Source organism: Leptopilina heterotoma, unplaced genomic scaffold (assembly GCF_015476425.1).
Source record: "Leptopilina heterotoma isolate Lh14 unplaced genomic scaffold, ASM1547642v1 Lhet_181, whole genome shotgun sequence".
In the NCBI taxonomy this organism is placed as follows: Eukaryota; Metazoa; Arthropoda; class Insecta; order Hymenoptera; family Figitidae; genus Leptopilina; species Leptopilina heterotoma.
The window spans coordinates 395,413-415,837 of NW_025110898.1; the positions used below are offsets into that span (position 1 = coordinate 395,413).

At 25.0% G+C, this 20,425-nt stretch overlaps 1 protein-coding gene and 1 non-coding gene across 6 annotated transcripts in view; one reads left to right on the forward strand and one right to left on the reverse strand.

Moving 5' to 3' along the window:
- The window catches only part of LOC122500066 (diuretic hormone receptor-like), a 95,907-nt gene extending 76,285 nt beyond the window's left edge, over positions 1-19,622 (reverse strand). For 2 of the 5 annotated variants that reach the window (XM_043608785.1, XM_043608784.1), the window contains exon 1: positions 19,346-19,586. The gene's annotated coding sequence lies outside the window, so the exon portion shown is untranslated. Of the gene's footprint in view, positions 1-19,345 lie in introns of all 5 variants that reach the window. The other 3 variants (XR_006301435.1, XM_043608787.1, XM_043608788.1) reach the window with 3 other exon arrangements.
- A 533-nt stretch (positions 19,623-20,155) lies between these two features.
- LOC122500109 lies at positions 20,156-20,278 on the forward strand. The gene has a single exon (XR_006301438.1). It is a non-coding gene; the product is annotated as a U5 spliceosomal RNA (small nuclear RNA).
- The last annotated feature ends 147 nt before the right edge of the window (positions 20,279-20,425 follow it).

Genomic DNA, 20,425 nt, shown 5'->3' on the forward strand with positions numbered 1-20,425 from the left:
GTTTTTGGGGTCGCTGATTACGAATAAGAAGTCAAAATTGCAAAATTTAAAATGGCGGATCCAATATGAAGGACAAAAAAATAAAAAATAATGGGATTGACATTAAATTTGATGCTTTGGGTTTTTGGGGTTTCTGGGGTTAAAATGTTAAGAATCATAGTGGTGGATCTAATAGGGCGAATTATGTTTAATAAAAGTAAGAAATTTAATCCATTTGTGAAAGGAAACCTAGAACGCTTGACACGAACGAAAAAGAACAAATGAAAATCAGCTGGCCAATCAATAAAAACAATTGACAACCCTGGAGCGCATGAGTTGAATGAAAAAGAACAAATGATAGTCAGCTGATAACAATATTCAAGTAGATCCTATTTAATTTTTAATTCTCGTCCGCCATATTGGATCCGCCATTTTAAATTTTGCAATTTTGACTTCATATTCGCAATCAGCGACCCCAAAAACCCCCGAGTAACAAGTTTCTTATTAATCCCATTATTTTTTATTTTTTTATCCGGCATATTGGATCCGCCATTTTAAATTTTGCAATTTCGACTTCATATTCGTAATCAGCGACCCCAAAAACCCCCGAGTGATAAGTTTCATATAAATCTTATTAATTTTTAATTTTTTCGTCCGCCATATTGGATCCACCATTTTGAATTTTGCAATTTTGACTTCATATTCGTAATCAGCAACCCAAAAAACCCCCGAGTGACAAGTTTCATATAAATCCCATTATTTTTAATTTTTTCGTCCGCCATATTGGATTCGCCATTTTGAATTTTGCAATTTTGACTTCAGATTCGTAATCAGCGACCCCAAAAACCATTATATACCAAGTGTGGTTGAAATCGAATCGGTGAAAATAATTCGGGCTTTAAAGGGTTAAACAGATATATTTTATTTTCAAAGATTATTTATTTAGGGTATTATAATTTTTCTCCTCTTAACCAGTATCATCAGAAATATTTCTATTAATCTAAACTTTCCTAATAGAAATGCACTTGACACTTTATCTATGGTGGTAATAGAAACAGAATTTGTAAATAAGAAAAATATAGTTTATCATAAGTTGGCAGGGGAGCCTGGGACGTCTGATAAAAATAGACTATTTCCAATACGATTAATCATAGTGATGGGGGGTCCAAAGGGGAAAAAATGTTTTTAAGCTGCATGTGTAAACCTGTTGCGACACAATTTTTCATTTACTCATGAATGAATTTCTAATTTGAAGAACAAAGTGCGAATCGATAAGAATATTGAATGTTATAACAATTTTAGTGAAATAATTTCAATATTTATTACTTATGACAATTTTTTTTTTTTTTTTTTTTTTTTTTTTTTTTTTTTTAATATATAAAGCCGCTATGCAACAGCCGGGGTTATAAGACCCCTGTGTTATGACATTAAAAAATAGTAATAAAGAAACAATATATTGTTTCAATACTTAAATGTTGTTGGTTAAATTAATGTTTAAAAAAAAGTTACAGATTGTTCGTGTACAATTTGAATTAATTTAAGACGATAAAAATTAAATCAAGTTAGTATAAATACTGATAGATGGTAAATAAAATATTTTTCAATAATAATAATTTTAATAAAATTTGCTAGTATAAATTTAAATGTTGTATAAAAGAAAATTTGCCTTAAACCCTAGAAGACTGCACTGCCGTGAGCTTATTAAATTCAAGTCGCTTCTTTATATATTTAAAGTGAGAAATCTACTTCAACTAGAACCTAAATCTAAGAGGAGTGAATATTTCATTTACAATAAAGTGACTTTGCCACACTAAACATGAATAAGCGAGAAATTTTATTTCAAATAAAAGTAATCCGATAAAGGAAAAAAGTTTATTAAAATAGAAAAGAAAATAATAATACTAAGTTTAATATTATTCTATTTAAGGAAATTTTTTTCTGACCCCGAAAACTACCATATATCTATAATTTTATAAAACTTCGAATCAAGTCCACCATATTGGATCCGACATTTTGAATTTTAAAAATATGACCTCAGATTCGATCCTAAAATCTCCGTGTTAACAAATTTTATTAATTTTACACCTAACGTTCGCCATATTAGATCCGCCATTTTGAATGTTAAAAACCGTAAAAAAGAAGCATTTTTTAAAGGTGTCTTGTCTCGTATTATTTAAAGGATTGTTTTTACCCCTAAAAACCGTAAATCACTTAATTTTGTAAAAACGGCTGGATCCTACTTTTAGAAAAGACCTAATTTTTTTTCACATATGTGAAAAAAAGTTTAATTTTGTCGGACGGTGCGATGAAAGCCGGAGGGTTGAATTTACGATTGACTCAATGGGGGTACAATGAACGAAAATGATAGTGTGGAGCAAATATATTCACAATGTCCTAATTAGCAGCTTTTCAAATAGAAAACAATAATGCTGCTAATATTTTTCAACTTTGATAATTCTTTTTTTTTCAATTTTTTTTTTCATTCTATTAAAAAAAAATTGAAAAAAATGATCGTTTTATTTTAATAAAACAAATATTATCCCAGTGAATCGAAATTTTATCCCTCCTATCATTTATATTTCAATCTTAACTATTAGAATTTCTTTTTCGGTATTTTTTTTTAATTTTTAGTTTATATTTGCAAAAATTATTTTTTAAAAATCATAAAATAAAATTTACTTTTATGGTAAAATTGAGAAATTTTCAATTATGATTTATAATGTCTTTGTAATTTTTTACGTGATGTGAATAAGTGAACTTTGAAAGAGTAAATATGATTATTTTTGTTTCGCTAGACTGTTTTACTTTTCCGATATATTGCACTTTTTTTATTTTTAATGGACAAGAGTCTGTCAAACGGTATACGTTACATGACAAGAGTACCCATAACAACATATGACGACATATTTTTTTCCCGATCTGTCAGAAATGGCGACATGAAGAATTATTTACGATAAAAATTCTACTACACTGGCGAATCGAATGTATCTTTGTATAGAAGATAAATCAATAGCAGAAATGTAAAGTAAAAAAGAATACTAGAGACGAATTTATTATTAATGCTCTTTTTCTTTTCCAATTTTTTTGTGCGATGGAATTATTTCCTAATTGCGTAAAGTGTTTTACGTCCAAATAACCAAAATTTTATTTCCCTATTTAATTTCAATTAAAAGAATTAAAATTGGGACACTTTTTGGTGGCAGCGGTGGGAATTTTTTTATTTTTCGTTATAACGATGGCAGCGGTAGAATTTTTTGCTGATTTACGAATTTTTCATTTCTTATTTTTTTTTAAAAACTTTTATAAAGAAGTTTTTAAAACTTCTATAAAGAATTTGCGAGAGCTCTGGCTAACATTGGTTTAGACTTACTCATCAAAACAACTAAAAGGTCGATATTTTAGGAATTTTTTTTTGAGAAAACCATTAAGTATTTCAATTTAAAAATTAATGTAGATTGCAGCGGTGGGACTTTTTGATTTTTCGTTAAAACGGTGGCAGCGGTGGGATTTTTTGAAGCAACTGAATTTTCCCTAAGGCATGAAGTAACAATAAACACGTCTTGTTTACATTTTATATTTTGAATTATTAGCGAAATTTTCAGGCCCCCTAAGCAGGGGGCCTGAAAGTAAGGGGCCCTCCTTTAAAGTATTTTAAAAGTTATACTGGAATTTATTTTCGAAAATTCCCATTGAAATAAAATTACGGTAAATTTTTTTTTTCAAAATGAATATTATCTAAATTTTACAGCTGATCTTAAATCGATTTCTTTATAAATTTAAGTAATATCGTTACTCCTATAATTATGTGAGAATCTTCCGTTTAGTAGATTTTTGCGAAGTGAAGCGAACGTGCTTGGAAAACTTTATCGAACAAGCGATGGAGTTTGTGCATTCTGATTTTAAAACAGTTTTGGCAAAAGAAAATATAAGGTTTCTCCATATTCGCACATGGAATATATTCGAGAACAAAATTTCACGCTGTTTATGAAAACAGATAATATTCACTTACTAAAAACTTATATAGCGGAAAAAACCCAAAATAGTTAGGTATAGTTTACTAAGTTTCAGAAATTTAAAACCGGTTTAAAAATATTAAATATTAAAAAATATTATTAAATATTGTTAAATATTTACAAATATTATTAAATATTGTTAAATATTTAAAAATATTATTAAATATTTGAAAATATGATTAAATATTTGAAAATATGATTAAATATTTTAAAATATTTAATACAATTAATATTTGATGACATGATGTCTAATGTGTTACATTATAGAAATGAGCATCTTTAGTAAACCTACAACTTTGAATGAAATTACCATTATTACTCTTCATAAGCTTGTGCGATCAATGGATCGAAATGTGTGTTTATCTACCAATATCCTATGTACAAAGCAATAGAATATTGCAGTCCTAAATGAATATATTACACGTCGTGTATGTATATCACACATTTGTGCTTTGAGAGGGATGAGGGATTTACGAATAACAGAAGCTGAATCGTTTGTCTCTCATTATCTTCACGCGTATGTTCACTATTATCGATATAGGATGAAGAGGCAGTCGCCTATTATTGATATAATTTCCAGTTTAATATTTAATCAATATTCACATTATATGAAGCAAAACAAAACGGAAATTTGGAAAAACAAATCAAAATTTATAAACCATATTATAATTTAACAAAAAAATAATATTTACAAAATTTCTTTTACGAAAGCTTCGAACATCCTCAGCTATCCAATCAGAATTTTGTAAATAATTCGATGAGAATACAAAAAATTGTAAAATTATTAATAGATAAATTAAGATCATTTTGTCCCTTCACGAGTACCCATATAAAAACACAGCTAATTAAAACTTCGTTTCCTTCAGTTCAGAACTAGAACAAAAATTATGTTTCTGAAATGAATATTATATAGCACCCGCACTGCAAGTTACCCTCATCGCACAATTAAAATTAAACTACAAAAAGTCCATCACCACCAGAACACAACAATTTTATTACTGCTTACGAAATTTCTATGGAAATAAAAACTTGTGGCACATGGAAAAAAATACTTCAAATCCAAACTGAGGGGTGTTTTATCTAATTTACATCGACACCTGGACTTCGGATCTTTTAGTTTGGCTAAAAAAAAAAAAAAAAAATTGAAAACAGTTTGAGGGAAATCTACTGCATTCTCTGTTTCTGCTGAAGAAAGTCATTTTCTTGACCTCACACTGAAGCTTATTGGGGTCCAGGACTCTAAGAATAATTTTAAAACAAAAGTAACTAATACTTTTGAATTTCGCCCCATATTTAAATTCTCGATTGATTCCACAAAGTTTTAATTTTGTTTCAGTGTGTCTGAAAACATCTGGATCTACTCCTTCTTCTCTCTCATATATTCTAAGTGCAGGGCTCGAACTAGGTCCGTAAATTTGTTTAAAGTTCGTAAAAGTCAGTTTAAAAAAAAAAAAAAAAAAGCTATGTTATGTCCGTAATTTAATTGAAAAAGCAAGAAATGTTCGTAAATTTAATGATATAATTTGGAGAATTTTTGACAAGTTACGAATAATTGCAAACATTCAATAATTATTTTCAAAAGTATAATTAAAATTTTTCGCGGGAATTGTTCGAAATAAAAAATTTCATCAAAATTTCAATTATATTTATAAATAATAAAATTCTTCTATGAAATTCAATTATTTTCTAAAAATTTTAATAGAATTCTTCCCAAAAATTCAATTATTTAGAGAAATAACAAAATTCTTGAAAGGTATTCAATTATTTTTATAAATAGTAAAATTCTTTGCAAAAATTAAATTATTTTTAATACAATTTTAATTTTTTTTTTTTTTTTTTTTTTTTTTGAAAGAATTCAATTTTTTTCAAATTTTTTTAAAAATATTTTTTGAAATATATGTAATTCAATTATTTTCTAAAATTTTAATAAATCCTTTGAAACGAATAAATAATAAGTACCTAGTAAAATTCATAGTAAGAATTAAATTATTTTTCATAAATAATAAAATTCTTCTCGAGAATTCAATTATTTTCAATACAATTATTAATAAATTCAATTCTATTCAATAAATTAAAGAAATTTTTCAAAAGAATTCAATTATTTTCTACAAATTTTTGAAATTTCTAAAAATTCTTGACAAAATTCAATTATTTAGAGAAATAACAAAATTCTTCAAAGGTATTCAATTATTTTTATAAATAGTAAAATTCTTTGCAAAAATTCAATGATTTGCAAATTTTTTATAAATTTTTTCACAGTAATTCAATTATTTTAATAAATAATGTAGAATTTTTACAGAGATTCAATTATTTTCGTTAGTAAAAAAATTCTATTTATGAATATTCAATTATTTAAACAAAAAATTAATAAAATTCTTCGTAAAAATTCAATTATTTTTGAAAATTTTAATAAAATTCTTAACAAGAATTCAATTATTTTTAACAATTTTTATAAAATTCTTCTCCGAAATTCAAATATTTTAAAAAAATTTTGATAAAATTCTCTGCAAAAATTTCAATTATTTTCAAAAATTTCCCTCAATTCAATGATTTTCAATATCTACTATTTTATAATAAAATTTTCCAAAGAATTCAATTATTTCCAAAAATTTTTAATCATATTATTTATGAGAGAATTGAAATTATTTTCAAAATTTTCAATTTTTTTTATTTTGATTCAATTGTTGATAAAATTTTCTTTCTCTATTAAAAATTTTTTTCAAATTAATTTTAATTATTATTATTAATTTTATTATTAATTAATTAATTTTAGTTGTTTCCATCTTTAGTGAAAGAATCTATAAAAAAAAAAATAAAAAGTTCCTTAAGAAGATTGTTTGAAGTACCTTCGGAACTTTTAATTCCCAGAATAATTCTCCTTGAAACATGTGTGTTGAAACTTTATTTTAAAAGAAAAATTTCGTACCATACTTTATTTATTGTATGATTTCTATATTTGGATTCCATTTGTCAACACGAGAAATATAAGCTATAAGGGGATTCTCAACGTTCTTTATTAGGTTTCCTTTAAAATGAGAAACTATGAGTGAAAAAAGTTTCCGCACTGACTCCTCTCTTATGTTATGCTATTGAAAAATATGAAATTTAAACCTACTTGAAATTTAATGAAAGCCGTAAAAGAAGGTCTCATGAAAAATTTATTAAAAACCATTAGGACCCTTATTAGAATTCTAATTAGAACTTTCTGGACTTGTAATAAAAATTCTCAATGAATTGTACTTCTTAAGTGTCAATTTTTTTTTTTTTTTTTTTTTTTTTTTTTTTTTAATGAATACACAAAAATGTTAATAATATTATTACACCTCATCATTTAATTATTGCAATCGAATTTTTAAAGCGACCTATTACATAATTATTTTAGAGGAAAAGCGTCTCCTGAGATTTCTTGAAAGCTTGAAGAAATTGAATTAAATTCTGAATTATAAGTATAGAGCAAACGCTCTCTACAAAGTGTAATCGACTTTCCAAAAGAGTGCAAATAGAAGAAGAATTTATTAATTTCGAGAAATGGAAAATATCCCCAATTTTTAGCTGCATTATTAAAGAAAGAATGGAATGAATTCGTAATTTTTTTTTTTTTTTTTTATTAATTCGTAATTCGCAAATTTTATTGAAGAAACTTTTCTCAACTATGTTAGAAAAATTCAGGTATTATTCGTCTTTTGCAGATTATTGATGTCCATGCTCGTGGAGAGTGGATCAGAGATATTCGATTAATTAAATCGTAAAGTTTCGAAACTTTGAAATTTTGAATTGAGCTCAATTCGAGATCTGAATACTAAACTTTACTGATGAATGGAAATTATAATGAAATGAATTGTATTTTTTATACTTTTTTATTTGTACAAATCACTTTTACTATTCATTGTATTTTGAAAAAAAAGTTTAAACTTTTAGGTAAAAGAGATCAATTCGTAATTTTAAAGAAATGAATCTAAATTTTTTTTTTATCCAATTTTGAAAGTATATAAGATAACAAGAATAGTAGAGTTTTTTTTAAGATTATATAAGTCTAGTTATATTTTGTAACACACTTCTTTTATTGCTTCTCAAGTTTAGATGGGACTCTATTTTTCCAGTCTTACTTTAAGGTCCGCTTCCCTTGAGAAAATATTTTTCACGAGCTAGAGAATTGTTCGAGTCTTGCGAGACTTTATGCTTTCTAGAAACTGTATTATTAAATTGCACACTCACCACCTCAATAATGCTTTTCTGGCTCCTAAATCAGAATCTGTGGCGATAATATTTTTCCTGAGTATACTTTATTGTTATTTAAGTCGATTTTTGTAAATGGAAATAAATTTATCATCAAAATCTTTCTAATAATCCCATAAGACTAATTTCTAATATCATAAAAAAAATTAGATTACCGTTTTTTCTATGCAGAAAATAGAAACTATTGAATATTGTTAGAAACAATATAATTTTTTATTTCTTAAAAATATTATACAAGTATTACAATTCAAAAATAAAATATTATAATTCAAAAATATCGAATATCGAATATCGAATATCGAACAGAAGTAAGAAAAAAACCTATGTGCCTATGAAATATGGACATTTGTACATAATAGAGAAATGCAATAAATACACAATACAATAAAGTATGACTTATATGCAGAAGACGAATCCTAAAACATATTTAAGAGAGTTATAAAAGAAATCCCCTTTGCTTATGAAAGTTGTCAAGATTCAGGGCGAGAATCCTCATTACAACCATTCTCCTCTCTTTACCCCCAAGTTAGAAAATAAATCCTACCTCTCATCGTAATCTGAAGCTTTACTAAAATCGCCCTCGGGATTACAGAGTCTCTGTGTCAAGGTTTCAACTACAATATGGCTTTTATTATGAAATCAATATTATCTTCCATCTTCAAATAATTATTTCTTTAATAAGTTATACCCATTATAGCAAAAATTATATTATTGCAGTGTTATACTCCTAATGAAAGATAAACAGAAAAATCAGACTACGCGAGAATTTTTAATTCTTTCAACATTTGCTAAAACGTAGATAACATTCTAATTATTTCAAGATAAGAGAATTCTACTGACGTGACCAGGAAATCTCATTTTAACAGTGAACGTGAAACACTGAACATCGAGTGCCTCTTCTGATACTAATAGTTCTCAGAATGTGGTTGAAGTAATTTCTCCTGGTCCAAATTATAGTTCTGTTCAACAGAATTAAAATAAAAACTCAAACAAACAAGATTCGATCAACATTGTAAAAAATCAACATTGATCAACATAAAAAAGGGTTAAAAAAAACATAAACATAAAAAACAAATCTGAAAGATCTTAATGACAATGATTTTCTCAAGTTTATATCTCATAACAACCAATTAACTATGACAAACACTTCATTAGCAAAATTTAAAAAAATTTAAAATATTAAATTTTTTTTTTTAATTTTTTTAATTTTTAAATTTAAAATTTTACAGTCTACCTAAGATCTCTCTTCTATCAATTATAATATTAATATCGACCTCTTAGTTGTCTTGATGAGTAAGTCTAAACCAATGTTAGCCGGAGCTGTTTTGCGATTTTTTTTTTTTGCTGTTTTACGAACTTTTCGTTACTCTAAGGGTGGCAGCGGTGGGATTTTTTTATTTTTTGTTATAACAGTTAAAATTAACTTTAAAGATTGCAATCATTTTGAGAATTCCCTTTTTTATTATTTGAATGATGCATTTTTTGATGCATCAAATGATGCTTCTTTATTGCTGATGATTTTTTGATATAGGTTATTAATAAAACGAATATCCTCTTGAGTTTAATTAATTTTAAAAAATATAATTCGTTATTGTTATAACGAATTCTTTTTCAATGAAGAAAAGCGCTTTTTTATTAGCGCTTATTGTGTCCCTATAATTTACTGTGTGAACCTCCAGAACCAAAAGATAAATTTCAGAATTTCGGCGTCGTTCGCTCTTCTTTCTTCGCTTTTGTAAGTTCGATCGATTTTCTTTCTGTCTCAACGGTTTTTATTTATTTGCAACTTTTCCCTGACAGGAATATTTATTCAGTTCCAAATCTAACTCATCTATTGGGTGGTCTCAACTGGAAGTGTTTCCATACATTTAATTATAATAATAAATATTAAAATCTCAAAGCGTGGAAGAAGTTAACAATCTTTCCGAATCAATTAACTTCTTCAACCATTAATATTAATTTTAGAATGGTAAATTCCCTTCCTAAATAAAATCTCATGTTAGGATTGTAGATTTCTTAATGGGAGTGCACTCCAAGCAGTATAGATATTGTAAGGGATCTCCTAATAGATATTGTAAGGGATTTCCTAATAAATATTGTAAATCTCCTAATAAATTTTATAGGAGTAGTGTCATCAGCCCACATGAGGTGTCTTGACCCCTTGGGAATTGCTGCGAAAGTGTCGAATAAATCGGCTGCGTGCTAAGTGCGGCGAAGTCCATTACAAGTTCGTAAACTATAAGACGAGCGCACAAACTACTTCTTAAACAAGGAAAAGTTAGAGTCCACGATTCCACAAATGTCGCAGGAAGTGGAGTTTGCAAAGTTTATAGGTCATCGTTTCAGGAGGCGAACACAACTCTTCTATAAGGTTAAGAAAAAGTCGACTGGAAGATCATCAAAGGCAGTAGTAGCATAAGTCAGATTCCAAGGATCTTTATCTACGAAGTTTAATGACCGCGAAATGAAGAATGTTCCAGCTAAAGACTGCGTGGTTTTTGGTGGGTCAACAAAGTCACCTATCAGAAGGTTCGTTGCAACCGAACCCCAACCAGAAATTTTACTAAAGCATTCCTGATATCTAACGATAAATTATTATCAAGTGAATACATTTTTAGAATTTAATCCATAACATATACCCAAAAAGGTTGTTTGAAATTTAGCTTTTGTCCAGCAGTTGCTGTTACAACCTTCCGCATATGGAGCCTGTTTGAAAAACGAGGACGAGCCTAATGACATGTCCGTTGAGTTAGGTTCATTTTTCACCCTCGAAACCTTTACAAATCGACATTGGTCTCGGAGAAATTCAAATTTAAAAGTGAAATTTAATTTTACTTCTGACCCCTTGAATAGCATCTTCTCTCCGTGGTCTAGTCTATAATGGTCCATATCCAGGATCTTTTTCGAAATCTGATTTCCTACAAGCTTCAAGCTTGAAATTTGATCTTATAATATTAATCAAAAACTTTCAACAGAATAACAATGTTTTAATGTACCAAAAAGTTTAAATCGGTTACTTAGCATTTCCCCAAGGCGCTAAAAAAGTTGAGAAAAAGGGGAGCCAAACTTTATTCCATGAATCATAGATTCAAAATTATTTTGGTTCCAGAAATAATTCTTATATAGATTTTACAAATTCTCGAAAAAAAAGAAAATTTAAATCTATTTCCATTTGCATGAGTAATAGGATCTAATTATATTTTTAGAAGAGTTTTTTTTTAATATCTCAGTGTATTCTGTTGATGACACAAAATGTCACTTACAGAGAGGTAGAAAAATAATAACGGAAACTATTTTCTTCCAATAGCATTCAGTGACGAAAAAAGTTAAATTATTAATAATTCTAGTATTTTTAAAAACTTTCGTCATCAACTGCAAAGTCAATTTTTTTGAGGAATTGGATGCTTGTCGCTTTATCGATCGCCAACCTCTGAGAGTTCAAGAGGCGACAATGGGGGACAAGGGAAATAAAAAAAAAATCCCGTTGAGAAAGAGTGTGAGTTGCTGACACTTTGAATAAAGAATTGTATGGTCCAGGAATTGCAGATTGCAAGGTAATTTGAAAAACAAGAGGAGGTCCCCTACTTTATATGTTCATTTCATGAATATTATTCAGAAGTAAAATAAAAAGTTGAAATCTTTGTCCTCTTCTTTTTTTTTATTGTTCGTACCTTTAATTGTCAGTCTTAATAAAATTTTCCAAAACAACTTTTTTTCTCAATTTTTTTTAATTCAATGATTCTAAATGATTTGGTGGATCCTAAATCTTTTTTTATGGTAAAAAAATGTTAATAATTATTAAGTTAATGACTAAAGTAGTAGAAATTTTTGTGATGCACATTTTGAATTAAATTTTATCCCCTTACAAATTTTATCAATTATTAAAGCAATTTTGTATCTATATTCAAGCCCTTTATACCTATTCAGAATGACACCTTAAGCGGACCCCGTAATAAATTTACTTCTGTTCATTAATTGGATTATCTCTAATAATAGTCGAGCTGGCGGTTAGATAATACCAGTTTATTAATCCTTAGGATACCTTTTTCCTGCGATGTTGCGATAGTTCAAAGATGGTAATTTTCGTTATAATCATTAATTTAATTACTTTTCCATTTTTTTTTTTTTTTTTTTTTTTTTTAATGTTATGCCTTATTTAAGAAGAATGAAATATTTTTAAAAAAACTACATTTAAAATAAAATCGAATCCAAGTCGATATAATTTTAACAATTTATAACTATACTAATAAGTGAAAATTACCCATTAAAAATAATTTTCATTTTAATTAAAAATTTTCTTTTGTCCTCATCTGGTTACCATATTCTAAAAATAGTGTTCAATGTCTCGCAAGCAACAGCAGTTGACAATTTTGTTGCCACTTTCGTATATATTAAGTTTTTTCCATACTATTGTATTTTTATAGATTATTCAAAAAAAAAAAAAAAAAATCTCACGGTGTCAATTCAATATTTTTTATTACATTCACATATACGTGTTGTACGCAAATTGAAATCCTTGAGATTTACTCTTTTAATGACTCAATCAATTTTTTTTTTAAATTTTCACATTCTTAATTTATAATTAAAATTATTGCCTTCGATTTACCATGAGACACTATTATCTATAAAAAAAATACTTAAAAGTCCAGAGGTATTGAATCAATTATATGTTCTGACCTTCTGTGGTGACTGAAACTGACTTGTTCTACTTCTACCTGTCGAGTCTGACTAAAACAGATTCTCTTCACTAAAACGTGTTGATATCACTCACTTGACACTGCTATATTATATTTTGTTTTTTTATTTCTTTTTTTTGACAATTTTTACATCAATCGAAAATTTTTTTATTCCTAAATTCTATAACCATTTATAGAGTATTTTATTGTTGCATCATTATTTCTGGTTAGTTATTTTATTAATTTAATACGCGAACATTTTTGGGAATCTGGTGACAGGTTTTAAAATAATTAGGTTTTTTTTTTTTAGGTTAGGTTTTTTTTTTAAATATGATAAATAACAATACTTGTTTAAAATTAATTAAATTTAAAATTTATATTTTTTTTAACTTTGTAACATATTTTAAAAACTGTTAATCAATATCTCTTGCATTGGTGACTTTTTTTTAAAAATTTGATAAGCCTTATCCAACGCCATAAAAATAAAGTCTCTTTTTTGTCAAGAGTAATCTCCATTTTAATATACGAGTCTGTATTTTTCAATGACACGCAGTGTTAGCGTTCGCACAATTTCCGCTGGTAGTGTATTTTAAAAATTTTTTTTTTTCTTTTAAATAAACTACATTTTATTAAAATAAGACTACCCCACCCAAAAGAAAAAATAAAAAAAATTGACCCTCTTCCAATTTTAAGGATTTTTTAAATAAATCACTAATATACTCGGTGTATTTCAAGATTTATCGAATAGGACTAAAGTTTATGTAAATTCAAAACCGATCCCATATATTTTTTTTACCCTAAATCACTTCCCATAAAATCCTCGATCCATTTATAATAATTATATCACAGATGGAATTACTGAATAATTGCTATTCTGGACCTTATCCGTAGACGTCATATTTTTAGGGGCTAATAAATTGTAAGGTATATTCGTATGGAACATTCATCACTTTTTTTCAAAAATTCCATAATAGTTAATGCATTTCAGTACATTTCTTTATTATTGTAGAATTTAAAAATTTTAAAAATTTATAAATTTTAAAATTTTAAATATTTATAAATTTAAAAATGTTATAAATTTAAACATTTATAACAGTAAATGAATAATTAATTAATTTCAAAAAATTGAAAAACTTAGAAAACACTTCTTGTTAGCAGATAAAAGATTCATCACTAAATTGACACCCCATAATTTTATTAAAATGAAAAAAAAAATTTTTGCATAATAAACTAAAAAAAAAAGTTTTTATAACATAAAGTACCCATGTCTGGTTTTTTTTTAAACTGATGTAAAAAATTTTTTTTATCCAGGAAATCGTTAAAACTCGGTGCAATTTTCTTCCTTGACTGTTTGTAAATGCCCTGAGATTTATGACCGAAATAAATCTGGATTATTGCAGACCAATTGCGGACAGATTACAAAACAAAATTCAAACTATTTTCGATTCTAAATGTTTAAATGAACTGAATACAGATATTTGCGGTCTATATTCGAATTTCTCGAAAACAAAAAACGATTTTAGATTATATAGAGTAAACTTATTTCTGTTATTCAGATTGTTAATTATTGTTAATTGTGCTTTAATATAGAAAAACTACTATATCTTAAGATTTATTTTTTATTAAATTTTTTTTTTTAAATAATGTCGAAATTACAAATTTTAATTTTTAACATTTTTAAAAATGAAATGCAATTTATTTAATTTTTAACATATTTAAAAATGTAATACAATATTTATTTAATTTTTAAAAATGATGTAAATTCTAATTTCAGTAAAAAAACAAAAAAAAAAGTTTCGTGAAGTAAAAATTACCATCAATGACGAAAAATAATTTATTACTCGGGCCGTTTTACTTGGTCAATGATTACGAATCTGTTGTCAGATTTTAAAAATTCAAAATGGCCGATCCAATATGGCGGACGAGTTATTTAAAAAATTAATTGAATTCGCACTAAATTTGTTACTCGGGGGTTTTTGGGGTCGCTGATTACGAATCTGAAGTCGGATTTTAAAAATTCAAAATGGCCGATCTAATATGACGACCAAAATAATTTAATAAGTGTTTTTTGCCTTAATTCATTGATTTTAGCGTGAAATGTGGATAGAATTGTGTAAATAAGTGTATGATTAATTATATGTGTCATTTATAGATGTAATTAATTATGCACCCGAGAATTTATACATAGTTTTCACATTCTCCTAAAAGAGCTGCTTTAACACCGAAGGATTATTACACTCACGAGAATAAAATAATCCAGAGGACGAAATTATTTTTCACTTTTGACAGAGTTTCAAAGTGTTCTAAAATTAAAAATTACAGTCTTAATATGTAATAATTAATAACTTCATAATGTAATTAATAACAATAATAATAATTATAATTATAATAATTATTATATAATAATAATTATTATTATTTATAAAGGATGTTCAGAAGCATTTCATTTCAAGTCCATTTATTATTAATATTATTAAGATTATAATTATAATTATAATAATAATTATTATTATAACATTTTTTATTTGTAAAAACAGATAAATTTGATTTCTTATTGTTAAATATTTTTTTATTATTTTTAGAAATGGTGAAAATCGTATTTTAAATTCTAATAAAAATACAAAAAATCCTGTTTTATATTCTTACAATGGTTCAGAATTAGAATTTAAAAAGGAAACCACATAAATGTCATGATAATTTATATAATATAAGTTCTTTAAATATATTATGATTTTTTTTAATACATATAAAACGCAAGCAACAATTTCATTTTACTAATTAAAATCGAAATTAAAATTGAAACATTTTTGAATTTCAATTATTTTTAAAATTTCCTAAAAGCATCTCTTATAAAATTCAATTATTTTGAAAATATTTAAAAATTCTTTTCTAGATGAATTATTTTTTAAAATTATTTTTCAGAAAATTCATTCAAATTATTTCAATTATTTAAACAAACAAAAAAAAGAAAGTTCACTAAAATAATTCTAAAATCCATTTGTTTACAATTCAATAAATTTGACTATAAATTTCAATTATTTGAAATTTTTTTAATTAAATTAAATGTGTATTAAAAAATTTGAATAAATTTCAAAATAATGTAAATAAAATTTTGTTAAATTTTATTGAAATATTACATTTTAAAGAATAATTAATAATTACTACCGATCTTAAAAAATAAAAAAAAAGTCTTTGAAGGAAAAATATTGAAAATTCGAAACATTTTTTTAAATTGAGGCCTTGGATCCAATAACTCGCCCGACGCTCGAAGGCACGCGCCAATACCAGTCGGGTAGCAGTGAGTGGCCCAGAGGCGCTCACTGCTCACTGACTGGCAGTTGCGCGTTCCTCCAAGCGTCAGGCGAGTTATTGGATCCAAGGCCTCAATTTAATTAAATTTTATTTAACTTTTAAAATCAGAGAAAATTCTAAAGCAGAGAATATTTATTCAAGTCTTTTTGGAATAATTTTATTTAAAAAAAAATAAGTACGTTATTCTCTTTCTCTATATTTTAAATGTTTTTGATTTATGTAAGTAGCAAAATGAAATGAAGTGACTAGATTTTTTTTCATAATGTATTTAAAATATTTAATATATTCTCTTTCTATATATTTCGTAAAAGAGAAAAAAAGTTCACTTTCTGTATAAAACAGAAAAAATTAATGAATGCTTAATTTTTAATAAATAGATGGTAGAGTGCAATGGCGAAAAATTCTTTTAAATTTTCTCTTTGTACTTTTCAAGGAATATTTAATTATAGAATTAACTTTTTGGAATATTATTAAAAATTCATATATGTAATGTCTGAAATATTCAAATTATTTTTAAACAATAAAAATAGTTTGGAATTTAAATACAGAATTTTTAATTTTTATCTTAAAAACCAGTCAATCGGGCTTAAATTTAAAAAAATCTTTAGTTTTAAATTTACATTTTAAAATCCTTGTGTCTGATTTTAGATATTATGATGACTGCAATAAATCCATAGAAGATTTCAGAAAAATATGTCAAAAGTATTTCTCACAGAAGTTGTCAAAAGAAAATATGGTTTTCTTATATATTTATAGATAAAAATAATATTTTGCTTTTTTATATTAGATCAACATTATCAACAGTAGAAAAAATTAAACAGAAAAATATTTTTTTACTTTATTTTCATTTAAAATTTAAAATTTAATTTTTTTATTTTAAATTTAAATTCTTAAATTTTATTTATTTATTTATTTATTTATTTCAATATTAACAAAACAGGCCCCTAAGTACAATTTGTACTCCTAAAATCTAAAATTTACTAATGTATTTTTAATTATAAATTTAAAATAGCTTTAATTTTTAATATAAAATTTTAAACTTTTAATATTTTCAATTTTTAATTTGCAACTATTTTAATAAAAAAAAAATGTTAAAATATTACATTTTCGTAAAAAAAAACTTTTTTTGTTTAACAATTAAAATAAATAAAGTTAAAAACAAGTTAAACAAAAAAGAAGTTTTTTTATGAAAATGTAATATTTTAATATTTTTTTTAAAATTAAAATAGTTGCAAATTAAAAATTTAAGAATTTAAAAGTTAAAATATATAAAATTCTTCAAATGTAAAATGTACATAAAATAACAAAGAGAAAAGTATATTTTTTATAAGAACCAGTCAGTTTGTTTTATAAAGCAAAAGAAATATAATTTTTGATAAAAATATAAAAATTTTCAATAAGCAAAAAATTGTAGCCAGAAACAAGAATTAATTTTTTTAAAAATAAACAAAAGTTTTAAAAATCTCTAAATTTAGGTAAAATATGAAAATTTTATTTGCCAATCACTTCCATTTAATGATAACTACACGATTTTTTATTATTTTTCAGTAAAATATAAAGTTATATAAATTAAAAGCACAAAAAATGTTTCATTAAAAAATGTATTTTTTCCAGATTTTTTTAAATGGTTACAAAAAAAAATGAGAAAAATTATACGAAATTCAGAATCTGAATATTTATGAATAGCCATTAACATTTAATTTACATACATCTTTGTAATTATTCTAACAAAAAAATAAAAAAATTTTGAAAGTAAAATTTGATTGAAATTATCTAAGAATAAATTACAAAGAAGAACATGTTTCTAAATGATTTACATTTAAAATTTAATTCTATTTATCTCTTTTGTTATGTAATTTTGATTAATCATATATTAACTTTAGAACTTGAAAATTTTAAATTATACAAAAATTTCTTAATAGAGGTTACTGAACTTAATTTTTAATACACAATTACCCCGGAATTGGGGTAGTTTTTACACAGTCACTAAAATATTTTTTACTAATCAGAAAATTAATTTTTAAAAAAATATATTTTTATTTATTTTCTTAAACGTTTTTTTTAATAATTGTTATTGGTTTTAAAATTTTTTGTTTTTAAAATTTTCCTTCCTTTTTTTAAGGTATTTTCGTTGAGGACATTTTTTTGTCAGAATTTAAATAAACAGGAGAAATAACTTAAAAAAGTGTAAAAAAAACCTAAAATGTTATAAATAAAAATAAGAATTAGGAATTTAAAATTAAAAATTGTAAAGAATAAAAATTTTTACAAATTTATTAAAAATTTTTGAATTTCGAAGAAAATTTTTCCTAAATGAGAATTTGCCAAAACATTTTTACTTTTTGAGATAAATTGTTGACAAAGAAACGGCGCGACATACAAATAAAAACACATACAGGTAAACAATTAATCCTTAGATTCGGCGCATTTAGAACTTTCTCATAACAATTTTGTAAATTAAACAATAATTCACATTTTTTATAAATATATTCCACAAACATCAATTTTTTTTTTTTGAATTTCTAAAAATTTTTTTGAAAATTTGTAAATAAGTTTGAAAAATTCAATACTAAAATTTAAAAAGAATCCAGTGACGAATTAACAAATCAAATAATTCACATTTTTTAGAAATATTTTATAAAAATAGAAAACTATTGTTGAAATTTTTAGAAATTTTTTTTTTTTTTTGAAATTGTAGGAAACAAAAAATAAAATTTGTACGTTTACAAGATTTAATAAGTAGAAAAAAAACGTAGAAATAGGCGAGAAATTCACGTGTTTTTCATGCGGCGCAATAGAATTGAATGATTTTAAAATTAATTTTATGTCTTATTTAATAGAATTCAAAATTTCGTAATTAATTTATGCGTTAACACAACTGCTTAAATAGTTAAACACGTAGAGAAATTAGTCAACAATTCTCTTTTCTTTAAATATTTCTAAAAAATATTTAAAAAATATTTTAAAAAAATTTTTTTTAAATTTTTTTAAAAAAATTTATAGAAATTTTTTTTAAAAAACATTTATAAAATTTGTTTTTAAAAAATATTTGAAAAAAATATTTTTAATAAATATTTTTAAAAAGTAATAATTTGCCAATTCATTTAGTGTAAAAAAACATTTACTTACCTAGTAAAATATTGTAATGGCGGGAAAAATGTCCACTCACTTACAATTATTATTTTCAAAGAAAAATAAGAATTTTATTTATATTTAAACAAAACAAAAAAAATACAGTCGCAAAGACTAAAATCACTTCTGAAATAAGACTGAAATTTAATTAACATTACAATATCATTCCACCAACGGGAAGAAACGCTAATGGATCTTATCGCCTTCTAATATTTACTGAATCAACAAAAGCGTCGAAACTCTGCTGGCAAGAACCAAGAAGCTGATTTTATAAAACGCCACTTCTCTAGCCAACACAACTCTTTACATTAGAGAGAAAATGTGTATAGTTTGAAAATAACTTTGACTTTACGAGATAAATTAAATGCTACCTCATTTTTCTATTTATTTAATTAATTCTATATAAATGTGACGAAACTGATTTTTTATGATATTATTATTACTGAAATCTGAATTACTTAAGCGGAAGTGTCTTAATGTCAAACAAATTAGGTCATTCACTCTTGATAAAATTTTTTTTTTTTAAATTGTTTTTAAAATTGAAAAAAAAATTTTTTTTTTAAATTTTTAAAAAATTAAAATTAAAAAATAAAATGATCTGTTATTATTCATTTATTATTTTTTTCTTTTTCCTTTTCGGCGAATTTGAATTTTCGCGCCAAATTTTTTATATTAGGGTGAAAGACCAATCAAAGACAAGTTTGAAATTATTGGTACTATTTTCTGTCGATAGGGGGCGAAAGATTCCTCTCCCAAATGAGAGTCGACCCACGAGGTATATATAAAGGCTGCAGTGTGCCACAATCGTCACTCTGGTTTCCCTTCAAAATACGAATAAATCTTTCGCCTTTTACTAAAGATTTCCGTGGAGGGGAACAAATGATGAGTCTAACAGACTAATTTTTTTTCGTGCCCGACGAAAGTTGGGCCATAAACTATTTCAAAAATAAAATATCTTTTTGTAAATTTTTAGAGAAACTATTCTATGAATTTTAAATTTACAAACAATTTTTTAAGTTATTTTAAAATAAATTTTAATTTATTATTATATTCAAAAATTTTTTATCTTATTATTTA